This window comes from Ovis canadensis, chromosome 5 (assembly GCF_042477335.2).
Source record: "Ovis canadensis isolate MfBH-ARS-UI-01 breed Bighorn chromosome 5, ARS-UI_OviCan_v2, whole genome shotgun sequence".
Lineage (NCBI taxonomy): Eukaryota > Metazoa > Chordata > Mammalia > Artiodactyla > Bovidae > Ovis > Ovis canadensis.
In genome coordinates, this window is record NC_091249.1 from 29197627 (window position 1) to 29214660 (window position 17034).

At 45.4% G+C, this 17034-nt stretch overlaps 1 long non-coding RNA gene across 1 annotated transcript; it reads left to right on the plus strand.

Annotated features, from left to right (window-relative positions):
* Window positions 1-3189: 3189 nt before the first annotated feature.
* LOC138440211 (uncharacterized) lies at window positions 3190-6696 on the plus strand. Its single transcript, XR_011256968.1, has 2 exons — window positions 3190-3282; window positions 5593-6696. It is a non-coding gene; the product is annotated as an uncharacterized lncRNA (long non-coding RNA).
* The last annotated feature ends 10338 nt before the right edge of the window (window positions 6697-17034 follow it).

The following is a 17034-nucleotide window of genomic DNA, read 5'->3' on the forward strand; positions in this document are numbered from 1 at the left end:
TCCCAGTTTCCCCAACCGGGAGTCACAGTCCTGCCCCCTGCATAGGGGCATGGAATCCTAACCACTGGACCACTAGGGAAGTCCTGAGGTCACCTCTCCTTTTGAGAATCTGGAGAAATCTAAAGACACCCTAACCAGAAAAATCACACACACAGTTCTGCAGCTGGGGCCTTGGAGAAGCAAAAGCCCCTCCAATTCAGCATTTCTTCTGAGGTTTACAGGGCTTCTCTGGTGGCTTAAGTGGGAAAGAATCTGCCTGCCAATGCAGGAGATGCAGGAGGGCATGGCAACCCACCCCAGTATTCTTGTCTGGAGAATCCCATGGACAGAGAGCCTGGCAGCCTTATAGTCCATGGGGTCGCAAAAGAGTCGGACATGACTGAGTGACTAAGCAACAACAATAGCAACAACTAAGACTTACATGAAACTCCTGACGGCAGAAAGATGGACATGCAAGTAGATAGGATGCAGGGAAGAAAGTGGGTCATCTCGGACCCCTGAGACATCCCGCCCTAGATGCGAGGCTCCCTTCACAGACTCAGCAGGCAGGCCTTTCAACTGGTGGGAGATGCAATGGGAGGGAGATGGTTTTAAAAGTTTAACTTAGAAAAAAATTGTTTATTTTTGGCCGCGGGGCACCTTAGTTCCCCGACCAGCGATGGAACCCGCGTCTCCCTGCAGTGGAAGAGTGGGTTCTAACTACTTCACCAGGGAAGATAGACCTAAAAATTTAACATTTAAACCTTGCTCTGAGAAGCCAGAGAAATATCAGTAACCTCAGATATGCAGATGACACCAACTTTATGGCAGAAAGTGAAGAACTAAAGAGCCTCTTGAAAAGTGAAAGAGGAGAGTGAAAAGTTGGCTTAAAACTCAACATTCAGAAAACGAAGATCATGGCATCCATTCCAATCACTTCATGGCAAATAGATGGGGAAATAATGGAAACAGTGAGAGGCTTTATTTTGGGGGGCTCCAAAATCACTGCAGATGGTGACTGCAGTCATGAAATTTAAAAGACGCCTGCTCCTTGGAAGAAAGGCTATGATCAACCTAGACAGCATATTAAACAAAAGTCCATCTAGTCAAAGCTATGGTTTTTCCAGTAGTCATATATGGATGTGAGAGTTGGACTATAAAAAAAGCTGAGCTCAGAAGAACTGATGCTTTTGAACTGTGGTGTTGGAGAAGACTCTTGAGAGTCCCATGGACTGCAAGGAGATCCAACCAATCAATCCTAAAGGAAATCAGTCCTGAATATTCATTGGAAGGACCGATGCTGAAGCTGAAACTCCAATACTTTGGCCACCTAATGCAAAGAACTGACTCATTGAAAAGACCCTGATACTGGGAAAGTTTGAAGAGGGGAGAAGGGGACGACAGAGGATGAGATGTTTGGATGACATCACTGACTAGATGGACATGAGTTTGAGTAAACTCTGGGAGTTGGTGATGGACACGGAAGCCTGGTGTGCTGCAGTTCATGGAGTCTCAAAGAGTCGGACACAACTGAGTGACTGAACTGAACTGGCCAAACCAGGCTTCAGCAATACGAGAACTGTGAACTTCCAGATGTTCAAGATGGTTTTAGAAAAGGCAAAGTAACCAGAGATCAAATTGCCAGCATCCTCTGGATCATGGAAAAAGCAAGAGAGTTCCAAAAAACATCTATTTCTGCTTTATAGACTATGCCAAAGCCTTTGACTATGTAGATCACAATAAGCTGGAAAATTCTGAAAGAGAATGGAATACCAGACCACCTGACCTGCCTCTTGAGAAACCTGTATGCAGGTCAGGAAGCAACAGAGCTGGACATGGAACAACAGACTGGTTCCAAATAGGAAAAGGAGTACATCAAGGCTGTATATTGTCACCCTGCTTATTTAACTTCTATGCAGAGTACATCATGAGAAACACTGGGCTGGAGGAAGCACAAGCTGGAATCAAGATTGCCAGGAGAAATATCAATAACCTTAGATATGCAGATGACACCACCCTTATGGCAGAAAGTGAAGAGGAACTAAAAAGCCTCCTGATGAAAGTGAAAGAGGAGAGTGGAAAAGTTGGCTTGAAGGTCAACATTCAGAAAACTAAGATCATGGCATCTGGTCCCATCACTTCATGGCAAATAGATGGGGAAACAATGGAAACCGTGTTGGACTTTATTTTTTGGGGCTCCAAAATCAGTGCAGATGGTGATTGCAGCCATGAAATCAAAAGACACTTACTCCTTGGAAGGAAAGTTATCACCAACCTAGACAGCATATTAAAAAGCAGAGACACTACTTTGCCAACAAAGGTCCATCTAGTCAAGGCTATGGTTTTCCCAGTGGTCATGTATGGATGTGAGAGTTGGACTATAAAGAAAGCTGAGCGCAGAAGAATTGATGCTTTTGAGCTGTGGTGTTGGAGAAGACTCTTGAGAGTCCCTTGTATTGCAAGGAAATCCAACCAGTCCATCCTAAAGGAGATCAGTCCTGGGTGTTCATTGGAAGGACTGATGTTGAAGCTGAAACTCCAATACTTTGGCCACCTCATGCGAAGAGTTGACTCATTGGAGAAGACCCTGATGCTGGGAGGGCTTGGGGGCAAGAGAAGAGGACGACAGAGGATGAGATGGCTGGATGGCATCACCGACTCGATGGACATGGGTTTGGGTAGACTCCGGGAGTTGGTGATGGACAGGGAGGCCTGGCGTGCTGCTATTCATGGGGTCGCAAAGAGTTGGGCCCGACTAAGCTACTGAATTTAACTGAACTGAACTGGGAAGTCACGGTGTTCCCTCCGGGGCCCGCTTAGGCAGGTAAGCGCTCTGAGCGCAAGGGGACGCTGTGGCTCAACTTGCCGGTGGCTTTGATAGAAAGATCAAAAAGCGTCTGTAACCGGGAATTTGGGTGACCCTAATTAGAGACCTCGGCAGTGGCAGGGCGGGAGGAGGGGGGCTGGAGGAGGGAGAGTAGGTCATGAGTTACTCCGTAGTTCTCAGCCCCAACGAAACTCTGTTTAAATCGCCTCGGCCTTGGCCACTTATTTGTACGTAAATGATGTTGTAAAATCTCCCACCTAAGGGCATTTTATTCTAAGAATATTCACGGACCCCACCCACCATGGACCAGAGCAGCCAGCCAGTAGTGTCAGTCCTGACCACGCCCCCAGGTATTACTCCAAGTGCCCCACACGCGTTGCACAGACTTCTCCAAACCCTCTCAGGAGCGTGAACTCCAACTTCTCTGCGTTCCATGATGCATTACGTCAGGGGCTCCATGATGTCACGTCCCTACGGTTAGTCGGTGGCTGGGGTGAGGGCAAGGGTGGAGGTCTCTGATTCCCAACAACTCTCCGCATAAAGGTTTTTTAGCAGTCGTGGATTCCTGCCAGTTTACACCTTAAAAAAAATTTTTTTTTTCTCTGCCTGGGGACGTTCAGGATCCTAGTTCCCCTACTAGGGATTGAAACTTGCCGCCTGCACCTTGGACCCGCAGGGAATTCCTTCCATCTCCCTTTTTTAATTTTTTTTTTTTTTTTTTTTGCCATGTCTGGAGGTTTGCAGGATCTTAGTTCCTGTACCAGAGAGTGAACCCAGGCCGCAGGGAAAGCAAGGAGTCCTAACCACTGGATAGCCAGGGAATTCCTAAATCTTTTCCCCCCCAGTATTGAAACTTCCCTGGTGGCTCAGACCGTCACGAATCTGGCTGCAATGCAGGAGACCTGGGTTTGATTTCTGGGTCGGGAAGATCCCCTGGAGGAGAAAATGGCAGCCGTCTCCAGTATTCTTGCCTGGAGAATCCCATGGACAGAGGAGTCTGGTGGGCTATGGTCCATTGGGTCACAAAAGAGTTGGACACAACCGAGCGACTAACACTTTGATGTAACTGTGTGTATGCATGCTCAGTCATGTCAGACTCTGCAACCACATGGACTGTAGCCCGCCAGCTTCCTCTGTCCATGGAATTTTCCAGGCAAGAATACTGGAGTGAGTTGCCAGTTCCTACTCCAATCTATATACCTATCTATTGCCAATAACTCTTGAGGATTATTTTCCTCCCTGTCATTCCTCACACTGGAATCAGCTAGAATCCTTCTTTTTAATTTTTTAATATGTATTTATTTGGCCACACCAGGTCTTTAGGTGCAGCTTATGAGATCTGGTTCCCTGATCAGGGATTGAACCCAGATCCCCTGCGCTGGGAGCACGGAGTATTAGCCACTGGACCACCAGGGAAGTCCCTCAGAAGGACTGTCCCTCAGAAACAACTGTAGTTGGTTTGTAGGGAAAGTAGCAACCTAAGGCTTTTTACCTATTACTTGTGGGTGTGGCTTAGGTCCCCAGGATCCCCAGGAGACAACTGAACATGTGAGCTCATCAGGGAGGCCTGGGGTGCAAACAGACGCCAGAGTCACTGTTGGGTCACAGTATAACCTTAGAGGCAACACTTAGGAACCCCTGGCTGCCACAGTGATAATAATATACGGATATAATATTAATATACACTATAATAATGTAGTCTTGATGTAATAATACATTATTATTATTGAATACCCAAAAGGGGTCTGGCTCTGGGCTGGGTGGTGTAGTTCCCAGGATGTACTAAGAAGGAGAGCCCCACAAAGTGAGAAGGGAATTCCTCAGGTGAGCAGCAGGGCTTGGGAAGGTCAGGAGGGCACCCCTGGGGTGGTGAGCACTGATGTTCCGGAGGGGAGGTTGGGAACCCATCACAGCAGGGGTTGGTTCTCAGTTCATGCTATGCAGGGCAGGGGGCTTTTCTAAAGTATTATCTTCCCCAAGTGACAGGAGGGAAAGGTTTGTGGTCTTGAATTTGCTCTACTTAAAAAAAAAAAAGTGTGCTCAATTGCTAAGTCGTGTCTGACTCTGTGACCCCATGGACTGCAGCATGCCAGGCTCCTCTGTCCATGGAATTCTCCAGGCAAGAAGACTGGAGTGGGTGGCCATTTCCTTCTCCAGGGGATCTTCCCAACCCAGGGATCAAACTCAGGTCTCCAGCATTGCAGGCAGATTCTTTACCATCTGAGCCACCAGAGAAGCCCAAAATACTCGTTATAACATGAATAAACCTCAAACACACTTTGCTAAGTGAAAGAAGCTTGATGCAAAATAACACATACTGGGGGGCTTGCCTGGTGGTCCAGCGGTTAAGAGTTTGCTTTCTAACACAGAGGTGACAGTTCCATCCCTGGTCAGGAAGCTAAGATCCCATTTGCCTCGGAGTCAAAAAACCAAAGACATGAAAAACAGAAGTAATATTGCAACAAATTCAATAAACACTTTCAAAAATGGTCCACATCAAAAAATCTTAAAAAAAAAAACACCGCATACTGTATGATTCTATTTATATGGAATGTCCAGAATAAGCAAATTCACAGACAGAAAGTGGTTGCCTAGGGATGGGAGTAGGAATAGACAGGGACCAAAAAGTAGCACAGGATTCCTTTTAAGGGCAATGAAAATGTTCCAGAATTGGATTGCAGTGATGGCTGCACAACCCTGTGAAATTTTACTGCAGATCATCGAATGTTGTAGCATGTAAATTATACTTCAATAAAGCTGCTTCTCAAAGCTATGTTTTTTTCCAGTAGTCATGTAGGGATGTAAGAGTTCGACCATAAAGAAGGCTGAGTGTTGAAGAATTGATGCTTTCCAACTGTGGTATTGGGAGAAGACTCTTGAGAATCCCTTGGACAGCAAGGCGATCAAACTAGTCAATCCTAAAGGAAATCAATCCTGAATATTCATTGGAAGGACTGATGCTGAAGCTGAAGCTCCCATACTTTGGCCACCTGATGTGAAGAGCCGACTCACTGGAAAAGACCCTTACGCTGGGAAAGATTGAGGGCAGGAGAAGGGAGCAGCAGAGTGTGAGATGGTTGGATGGCATCACCGACTCAATGGACAAGAGTTTGTGCAAACTCTGGGAGATAGTGAAGGACGAGGGAGCCTCGTGGGCTGCAATCCATGGTGTGGCAAAGAGTCAGACATGACTTAGTGACTGAATAACAAAAGCTGCTTTTAAAAAGAACAAAAAAAGTGAGGGTCTGGGACACACTGGACCTGCCAGCTGAGCCAGGATGGTGGAGCTGGGATGGTGACCCTCCGCCCCCTGCCAGGGACCCTGGCAGAACAAGAAGTGCCCAAGGCCTCCAGGGGAGGAGCTGAGGGTTTCTGAGGAACCCAGTAGACATCAAGAAAGCAAAGCAAGCTTCCTTATTTTCTTTTCTGTAAAGTTGCTCAAAATCTGAAAACAGAAATTAACCAACAGCTCCTGCTAAGAATATTGTGAAAAGGCTCCTGGCGGTGTGGAAATAGCCCCAAGAGTGGGAAAGTTCCATTCCTGTGGGGCCAGGATGGAGTCCCCAGGGCTGAGGAGGTTGAGGGGTTGGGACAGGAAGAGGAAGTCTGGGTTGGGGGCCCCTCCACCTTCAGTGACCACTTGGAGCTTTGATCCCTGCCAGCAATTGGGAAAATTCTGGGGAAATAATGAACAAAAAAGACATTTATAAAACATTCATCATGCATTGTCTATGTCAGTTCAGTTCAGTCGCTCAGTCGTGTCTGACTCTTTGCGACCCCATGAATTGTAGCACGCCAGGCCTCCCTGTCCATCACCAACTCCCGGAGTTCACTCAGACTCGCGTCCATCGAGTCATTCACATAAATTACACACTGGATGAAATAAGTCACAGGGAGACAGACAAATACTGTCTGATCTCACTTAACTGTGGAATCTACTTACTTTTTTCTCCTAGCTGTGTGGAGGTAAGCTTACAATGTACAAAGTAGTGATTTAATACATATATACGGATAAAGGAAATCTTCCCATTATTGAGGTTTGGGGAAGTCATTCTGGCTTCTACGTGTGTGCTCAGTCGTGTGCAACTCTTTGCGACCCCATGGACTGTAGCCTGCCAGGCTCCTCTATCCATGAAAATTTCCAGGCAAAGAATACTGGAGCAGGTTGCCATTTCCTTCTCCAGGGCATCTTCCTGACCCAGGGATCAAACTTGTGTCTCCTGTATTGGCCGGCGGAATTCTTTACCATTGGGCCACCTGGGTTAACTTGAACTTGATGCTAACTAGAACAGCCTGTTGTTAGCCTACCAAAGCTACATTGTACTTCTGCTTTAATTATTAAAGAAAAGGGCACATTGACCAGAAGTCAAGAATGTCCATGTTCAAAATAAGAATTAAATGCCGCCCTTCCTGGGACAGCAGCGCCGGTCCTCCTTCAGTAATGAGACGCCCTTCCCAGGCGCCAAGGTCACTGACTTGCTGTGCAGGTGCCAGTGTGTTTCTTTGAAACTTTGAAGGAGTGTCTCCCTGACTTGTTTGATGTTCTTTGTTTTAACAAGACATACAACAGAGCTAAAATCATGCTTCTCTGAGGCAGTTCCTCGGAGTCATCAGAGAGGCTCCCTTCTGGGCTATATTCCTCAGTTTGGCACAAATAAAACTCTTCTCTTGGACTTCCGTACCGGTCAAGTAGTGAGGAGTCTGAGCTCTCACAGCTGTGGGCCCAGTTTCGATTCCTGGTCAGGGAACTAAGATGCCACAAGCTGGGTGGCCTCAGCCAAAAAAGAAAAAAGAAAAAAACTCTTTTCTATTAGAGATGGTTTGGGCTTCCCAGGTGGCACTAGTGGTTAAAGAACCTGCCTTCCAATGCAGGAGATGTAAGAGATGGAGGTTGGATCCCTGGGTGAAGAAGAGCCCAGGAGTAGGAAACCCACCCAGTATTCTTTCTGGAGAATCTCATGGAGAGAGGAACCCAGCAGATTATAGTCCACAGAGTTGCAAAGAATCAGGTACAACTGAAGTGATTTGGCATGCACACAGACAATTTATTGATTATTTGTGTTGACAATACTTTGCAAAATGATAACTACAATAAGGTTAGGTAGTATATCCAACTCCTCACATAGTTGTCCTGTGTGTTCTGAGAAATTTTTAGCTTTATTTCTTCTTTTGGCCACACTGCCCAGCTCATGGGCTCTTAGTTCCCGGATCAGGGATTGAATCAGCACCTTTGGCAGTGAAAAGGTGGAGCCCTAACCACTGGACTGCCAGGGAATTTCCAAGAACTTTTCAATTCTCCTTTCTTAGCAACCTTTCAATACACAATATGCAGTATTGTTAACCATCATCCGTATGTCGTACATTACACCCCCAGACAGAACTTGTTCCCCTCATAACTGGAAGTTCGTACCTTTCGACAAGCCTTAACCCATTTCTCTTACTTCCCAGGCCCTGGCAAACGCCAGTCTCTTTCTATGAGTTTGATTTTGTTTTTAAAGATTTATTTCTTAGTGAAATCTAAGACAGCTGAGCCAGAGCAACAGAGAACAGAGTAGTGGTGACCAAGGGCTGGGTGGACGGGGACATGGGGAGATGTTTCTCGAAGGGGACAGACTTTCAGTTAGAAGATGGATAAATTCTGGGGACCTAACATACAGCACGGTGATTACAACTGACACTGTACTGTGTGCTGGGAAGTTGCTAAGAGAGAAGGTCTTAAGTGTTCTCACCACACACACGAAAAGATAATCATGGGAGATGATGGGGGTGATCACCAGCCTTATGTGGCAGCCATTTTGCAACACAGACATGTCACATCCTCACGTTACATACCTTACACCCACACAACGCTACACGTCAGCTTTATCTTGGTAAAGCTGCGGGAGGAGCACTCAGTCGTCACCCCAGCCGTGTGAGGTAGTCACTGAGAATACTCCCATTTTACGAATGGGAAAACAGAGGCCCAGAGGTGTTTTAGCCACTTTCTCAAAGCCATGCAGCTAGTTAATGGCTGAGCTGGGATTCCCAGGAAGGAAGCTGGACATCACCCCCCCAGCATCCTTAAAACTCCTTAGCATCTGCTCCTGTTGTTTGGATATGCTGGGCAGGGTGGGTGCGGGGGTGGAGAGCGCAGCAGAAAGGGGCTGGAGAGAGAGCTCATCCTGGGCCAGCAGGGCCCCAAGAGCTGGGCTGCCCCTTACTTTGTCCTCCATGTGTTCCCCCCCACCTCATGGTATGGGGGGAAAATGCCTTGGTTAAAAGTAAGGACTTTGAGGGTTCTCCCTGGTGGTTCAGTGGTTAAGACGCTGTGCTTCCACTGCAGGGGGCATGAGTTCAATCCTTGGTCCGGGAACTAAGATCCCTCAAGACCCACACCGCAGCCGAAAAACAGACTAAGCACCTTGGCACCTAACAAATCTGCATCTGAAACCTTCCCTTTGAAAGTGACTCAGTCTCACCACCTAACACCAGTTTTCCCATCTGTGAAATGGGGCACATAGTGGAGGCTCTCAGGAAGCTTTGGCCAGGCTTTCCGTTCTGCCCCCACACCATTATCTTTTATTCTTTTAAAATTATATTATTTTTTATTATTCAAGTATAGTTGATTTACAATGTTGTGTTAGTTTCAGGTGTGCAGAACAGTGATTCAGTTAGATATATAACATATGTACATGCCACTGCTGCTGCTAAGTCGCTGCAGTCGTGTCCGACTCTGTGCGACCCCATAGACGGCAGCCCACCAGGCTCCCCCATCCCTGGGATTCTCTGGGCAAGAACACTGGAGTGGGTTGCTATTTCCTTCTCCAATGCAGGAAAGTGAAAAGTGAAAGTGAAGTCGCTCAGTTGTGTCCGACTCTTCGCGACCCCATGGACTGCAGCCTACCAGGCTCCTCCATCCATGGGATTTTCCACAGTGAGGTGCCATTGGCTTCTCCAAACATATGTATATACACACGTATATATTTCAGATTCATTTATCTTATAACTTCTTATAAATTATTGAGTACAGTTCCCTGTGCTATACAGGAGGTCCTTGTTGCTCATCTAGTTTATAATAGTACTGTGTGTATATTAGGGAGAAGGCAATGGCACCCCACTCCAGTACTCTTGCCTGGAGAATCCCATGGATGGAGGAGCCTGGTAGGCTGCAGTCCATGGGGTCGCGAAGAGTCGGATACAACTGAGCGACTTCATTTTCACTTTTCACTTTCTTGCATTGGAGAAGGAAATGGCAACCCACTCCAGTGTTCTTGCCCAGAGAATCCCAGGGATGGGGGAGCCTGGTGGGCTGCCGTCTGTGGGGTCACACAGAGTTGGACACGACTGAAGTGACTTAGCAGCAGCAGCAGCAGGGTGTATATTAAGTCTAACCTCCTAATTCATCCTTCCCCGATTTCCCCTTTGGTAGCCATAATTTTGTCTTCTGTGTCTGTGGATCTGTTTCTGTTTTGTAAACAAGTTCACTTGTATCTTTTTTTAGATTCCATGTATAAGCCATATCATATAGTATTTGTCTTGCTTTGTCTGACTTACTTCATCTAGTATGAGAATCTCTAGGTCCATCCCTGTTGCCGCAAATGGCATTATTTCATCCTTTTTTATCGCTGAGTAATATTCAACTGACATATATGTGTCAACAGAATATATATTCCACATCTTCTTTACCCATCATCTGTTGATGGACAGACACTGAGATTCTTTCTGGAGTATTGTGAATAGTGCTTCTATGAACATAGGGGTGCATGTGTCCTTCTGAATTCTAGTTTTCTCCAGATATACGCCCAGGACTGGGATTTCTGGATTGTTATGGCAACTTTATTTGTAGTTTTTTGAGGAAGCTCCACCCTGTTCTCCATAGGAACTGCACCAGCTTACATTCCCACCAACAGTGTAGGAGGGCTCCCTTTTCTCCACACTCGCTCCAACATTTATTGTTTGTAGACTTTTGGATGATGGCCATTCTGACCAGCATGAGGTGTCGCACTATGCTTTTGATTTGCATTTCTCTTGTAATTATCAAGACTTTTACTTTTATCTCCTGTCATTCATGTGGGGCAGGAAGCAAGTGTCAATGATTCTTTTCTGATTGGCAGGGCTACCTGTCATTGCTACATAGGCATTAGCCAAGTTATGAAGCAAGGGAGTAACCAGTCAGAATTGCGGGTTGCCTCTGCAGGAAGGCAGGAAGTGGCAACAGTTTCCCGTCTTCCAAGTGATACTGGCCTCTTTGTTCAAAACTACTTCAAGGGCAGATGTATATTAACAGAGGCAAGAACAAGCTAGTAACACTTACAAATATTCAAGGGATCTGCAGAGCACAAAAAAACAGTTGTTTGGGCAGAAAAGTCCTTCTTTTCTGTGACTTCAGGACATACATTACCTTCAGCTCTTTGGGAGACTCCTTGTTTTCCAATTATAATTTGAATTATAAATATTTGGTGGTGATGGTTACACAACTGTACACATTTGTCGAAACTCATCAGTTCAGTTCAGTTCAGTTCAGTCGCTCAGTCGTGTCCGATTCTTTGCGACCCCATGAATCACAGCACGCCAGGCCTCCCTGTCCATCACCAACTCCCGGAGTTCAGTCAGACTCACATCCATCGAGTCAGTGATGCCATCCAGCCATTTCATCCTCTGTCACTCAGTAAAAAGAGTGAATTTTGCTGTATGTCAATTATACACAATTAAAAATAAAACCCAATACTTGGGAAAAACAAAACATTGATGCAGTATGCAGGTATATAGACTTGTCAAAATGCATCCCGCTGAACACTTAACATAGACATATTTTAGTTTATGAAATTACACACAAAATCTATCTTTAAAAATTATAGGTGGGTGATTGTCCTATTGTACTTTTAAAAGACCTGGTTCTAGAATTCTATTAGGTAGTATAAGATGTAAAATTACAGCCACTAGAGCTCACTTTTGTTGGCAGAAATCAGGGAGAATGAAAGGATTTTTTTAAAAGAGAATTAAGTGGGACTTCCCTGGTGGTCCAGCGGCTTAAACCCCCTGTGAATTTAGGGGGCCGGGCTTTGATCACTGGTCAGGGAATTAGATCCCATATGCCATAACTAAGAGTTGCTGCTGCTGCTAAGTCACTTCAGTCGTGTCTGACTCTGTGTGACCCCATAGATGGCAGCCCACCAGGCTCCCCCATCCCTGGGATTCTCCAGGCAAGAACACTGGAGTGGGTTGCCATTTCCTTCTCCAGTGCATGAAAGTGAAAAGTGAAAGGGAAGTTGCTCAGTCGTGTCCGACTCTGCGACCCCATGGACCGCAGCCTACCAGGCTCCTCTATCCATGGGATTTTCCAGGCAAGAGTACTGGAGTGGGGTGCCATCGCCTTCTCCGAACTAAGAGTTAGCGTGCCCTAACTAAAGATCCTGCACTCTGCAACTAAGACCCAGTGCAGCCAAATAAAATAAATAAATAAAATATATTTTTTAAAAGAAGATAATTAAGGGACTGTTGATGACAATAATCAATAAACATCTATAATAGGAATAGAATAGGGTTTTATTGGAGCCAAACTGAGGACTATAACTTAGAATACAGCCTCTCAGATTACTCTGAGGAAGTGCTCCGGAGAGGTATGGCTTTTCAGTGCAGTTTTATGTCTTGTCAGGGCTTCTCTCATAGCTCAGTTGGTAAAGAATCCACCTGCAATGCAGGAGACCCCCGTTCAATTCCTGGGTCGGGAAGATGTACTGGAGAAGGGATGGGCTACCCACTCCAGGATTCTTGGGCTTCCCTTGTGACTCAGCTGGTAAAGAATCCACCTGCAATGAGGGAGACCTGGGCTTGGTTCCTGGGTTGGGAAGATCCCCTGGAGAAGGGAAAGGATACTCACTCCAGTATTCTGGCCTGGAGAATTCCATGAAGTTGAAGAAAGTGGAGAAAACCACTAGACCATTCAGGTATGACCTAAATCAAATCCTTTGTGACTATACAGTGGAAGTGAGAAATAGATTTAAGGAACTAGATCCGACAGACAGAGTGCCTGATGAATGATGGACGGAGGTTCGTGACATTGCACAGGAGACAGGAATCAAGACCATCCCCAAGAAAAAGAAATGCAAAAAAGCAAAATGGCTGTCTGAGGAGGCCTTACAATTAGCTGTGAAATGAAGGGAAGTGAGAAGCAAAGGAGAAAAGGAAAGATATACCCATTTGAATGCAGAATCCCAAAGAACAGCAAGGAGAGATAAGAAAGCCTTCCTCCGAGATCAATGCAAAGAAATAGAGGAAAACAATAGAATGGAAAAGACTAGAGATCTCTTCAAGAATATTAGAGACACCAAGGGAACATTTCATGCAAAGATGGGCTCAATAAAGGACAGAAATGGTAGGGACCTAACAGAAGCAGAAGATATTAAGAAGGGGTGGCAAGAATACACAGAAGAACTGTACAAAAAAGATCTTCATGACCCAGATAATCACGATGGTGTGATCATTCACCTAGAGCCAGACATCCTGGAATTCAGAGTCAGACATGACTGAGTGACTGAACTGTACTGAACTGATACAGTCCATGGGGTTGCAGAGTCAGACACGACTGGATGACTTTCACTTTATGTCTTGTCAGAGCAAAGAGTGTCAGACAAGACAGAGAGACACTCCTTCAAAGTTTCAAAGAAGCAAGACCAGCATGTGCGTAGTCAGCCAGCATGGCCTTGGAGCTTGGGAAGGGAGTCTTATCACTAAAGGAGGACCAGCATTGATGTCCCAGGAAGGGAGGCATTTAATCTTTATTTTGAACATGGACATTCTTGACTCTGGTCAATGTGCCCTTTTCTTTAATAATTAAATCAAGTATACAATGTAGGTTTGATAGGTCACAAGCAGGCTATTTTAGCTACCATAAAATTCAAGCTAACTCAGGTAGAAGCCAGAATGACTTCTCCAGACCTCAGTATGTGAACCTTTCTTTTATCAGGGCATGTATACCTCTTTCCTGCTGCTGAACTAGGGGTTTTCAAACTGAGTCCCCAGGGAATCCCAGGGGGTTCCACCCACTGTCCTTGTTTTTCGCCTCTCCTGTAGTTAGAGCTGCCCACTTCTTTTGCTTCCTTCAAAAGCTCTTATCTGAAAAGTTCCGAGACTAAAGGGTTTTGAGAAAATCAGACCACTCAAAAAATGACTTTTGCCTTAGTTTCAGGTGTACAACATAGTTGTAAATTGTAAATTTGTAAAATTTGTAAAATTGTAAATAAAAATTTTAAATTGTAAAATTTCAAAAAATTGAAATTTTTTTAGATTACATTCCTTTATAATTATTGTAAAGTCACCTTTATTCCCTTGCTGTACAATATGTATCTTTGTAGCTTATTTATTTTATACTTTGTAGTTTGTACCTCTTAATCTCCTACCCCTCTTTCCCCCCCCTCCTCCTTCCCTCTTCCCACTGGCAACCACTAGCTTGTTCTCTTTATTTCCTGTTATACTTACTACTATGTTGTATTTTTTAGATTCTACGTGTGTCCTGATAACATACAGTATCTGTCCTTCTCTGTCTTAGTTCACTAAGCATAATATTTTCTAGGCTGAGTAATATACCATCATACGTATATATGATGTCTGACTTCAGTCGTGTCTGACTCTGTGCGACCCCATAGATGGCAGCCCACCAGGCTCCCCCATCCCTGGGATTCTCCAGGCAAGAACACTGGAGTGGGTTGCCATTTCCTTCTCCAATGCATGAAGGTGAAACGTGAAAGCAAAGTCGCTCAGTCGTGTCTGACTCTTCGCAAACCCACGGACTGCAGCCCACCAGGCTCCTCCGCCCATGGGATTCTCCAGGCAAAAGCAGCGGAGTGGGCGCCATCGCCATATATGTGTGTGTGTATATATGTATATATATACCACATCTTTACTTATCTGTTGATGGGCACTTATGTTGCTTCCATATCTGGGCTATCATAAATACTGCCGCAATGAACAGCACTGGAGCGCATGTATCCTTTCAAACCAGTGTTTTCCTTGTCTTCTGATATGTGCCCGGGAGTGGAATTGCTGGATCACGTAGTGGTTCCACTTTTAGTTTTTTGAGGCACCTTTGCACTGTTCTCCATTGTGACTGCACCAATGTGTACACGGGGTTTTTTTTCTCTACATCCTCATCAACAAGTTTTATCTGCAGTCTTTTTGAAGATGGCCATCCTGACAGGTGTGAGTTGATATCTCACTGTAGTTCTGATTTGTGTTTCTCTAACAGCGATGTTGAGCATCTTTTCATGTACCTATTGGCCATCTGTATGTCTTCTTTGGAGGAATGTCTATTCAGGTTTTCTAGGGGCCTCTATTCTTGGATCATCAAAAAGGCAAGAGAGTTCCAGAAAAACATCTATTTCTGCTTTATTGACTATGCCAAAGCCTTTGACTGTGTGGATCACAATAAACTGTGGAAAATTCTGAAAGAGATGGGAATACCAGACCACCTGACCTGCCTCTTGAGAAACCTGTATGCAGGTCGGGAAGCAACAGTTAGAGCTCGACATGGAACAACAGACTGGTTCCAAATAGGAAAAGGAGTATGTCAAGGCTGTATATTGTCACCCTGCTTATTTAACTTATATGCAGAGTACATCATGAGAAACGCTGGGCTGGAAGAAAGAAGCACAAGCTGGAATCAAGATTGCCGGGAGAAATATCAATAACCTCAGATATGCAGATGATACCACCCTTATGGCAGAAAGTGAAGAGGAACTAAAAAGCCTCTTGATGAAAGTGAAAGAGGAGAGTGAAAAAGTTGGCTTAAAGCTCAACATTCAGAAAACGAAGATCATGGCATCTGGTCCCATCACTTCATGGGAAATAGATGGGGAAGCAGTGGAAACAGTGTCAGACTTTATTTTGGGGGGCTTGAAAATCACTGCAGATGGTGACTGCAGCCATGAAATTAAAAGACGCTTACTCCTTGGAAGAAAAGTTATGACCAACCTAGATAGCATATTCAAAAGCAGAGACATTACTTTGCCAACAAAGGTCTGTCTAGTCAAGGCTATGGTTTTTCCAGTGGTCATGTGTGGATGTGAGAGTTGGACTGTGAAGAAAGCTGAGCACCGAAGAATTGATGCTTTTGAACTGTGGTGTTAGAGAAGACTCTTGAGATTCCCTTGGACTGCAAGGAGATCCAACCAGTCCATTCTGAAGGAGATCAGCCCTGGGATTTCTTTGGAGGGAATGATGCTGAAGCTGAAACTCCAGTACTTTGGCCACCTGATGCAAAGAGTTGACTCATTGGAAAAGACTATGATGCTGGGAGGGATTGGGGGCAGGAGGAGAAGGGGAGGACAGAGGATGAAATGGCTGGATGGCATTACTGACTCGATGGATGCAAGTCTGAGTGAACTCCGGGAGTTGGTGATGGACAGGGAGGCCTGGCGTGCTGTGATTCATGGGGTCGCAAAGAGTAGGACGCGACTGAACTGACTGACTGACTGACTCTTGTGTCAGAAATCCTCCTAGAATTGGGTTCCTCTGCTTCAGGGAGAAAAGGACAGGTGGAGGTTGAGGCTGACTGAGTGCTCTCTTGGCGTCTGTCTTCCTGTGACAGGGCAGACTGTGAGAGGGCAAGAGTGTCCCTTTGATCCCTACTGGATGCCCAATGTTTAGCATCTTTCCCACACTAGTAAGAGCTCAATAAATACTATCTACACTTTGTCCATGTGAACACCGTTGTATTTACACAGCCATTTTACACACTTGTGGCTCAGTGGTAAAGAATCCACCTGCCAATGCAAGAGACTCGGGCTCGATCCCTGGGTCAGAAAGATCCCCTGGAGAAGGAAATGGAAACTCACTCCAGTATTCTTGCCTGGGAAATCCCATGGGCAGAGGAGCCTGGTGGGCTACAGTTCATGGGGTCACAAAAGAGTCACAGAGGACTTGGAGCCTAAACAACAACAACACTTTTACTGAGATTAATATGCATAAAGAAAAATGTGCAAACTCACACGTGCAGCGGGAAATTTTCACGAGTTTCCCAGAAGCCTTCCTTCTGCTCCTTTCTCATCTCTATTCATTACTTCCAGGAAAATTTCATTCTTATTCCCAACAGCACAGACTAGCTGTGCTTTAGTGGGGTTTTTTTTTGTTTTGTTTTGGTTTGTTTTGGTTTGTGTTCTTTAAGTTTTTATTTATTTGGCAGCATCTCACAGCACACAGGATCTTGGTTACCTGACCAGGAATTGAACCCACAGCCCCTGCATTGGAAGCAT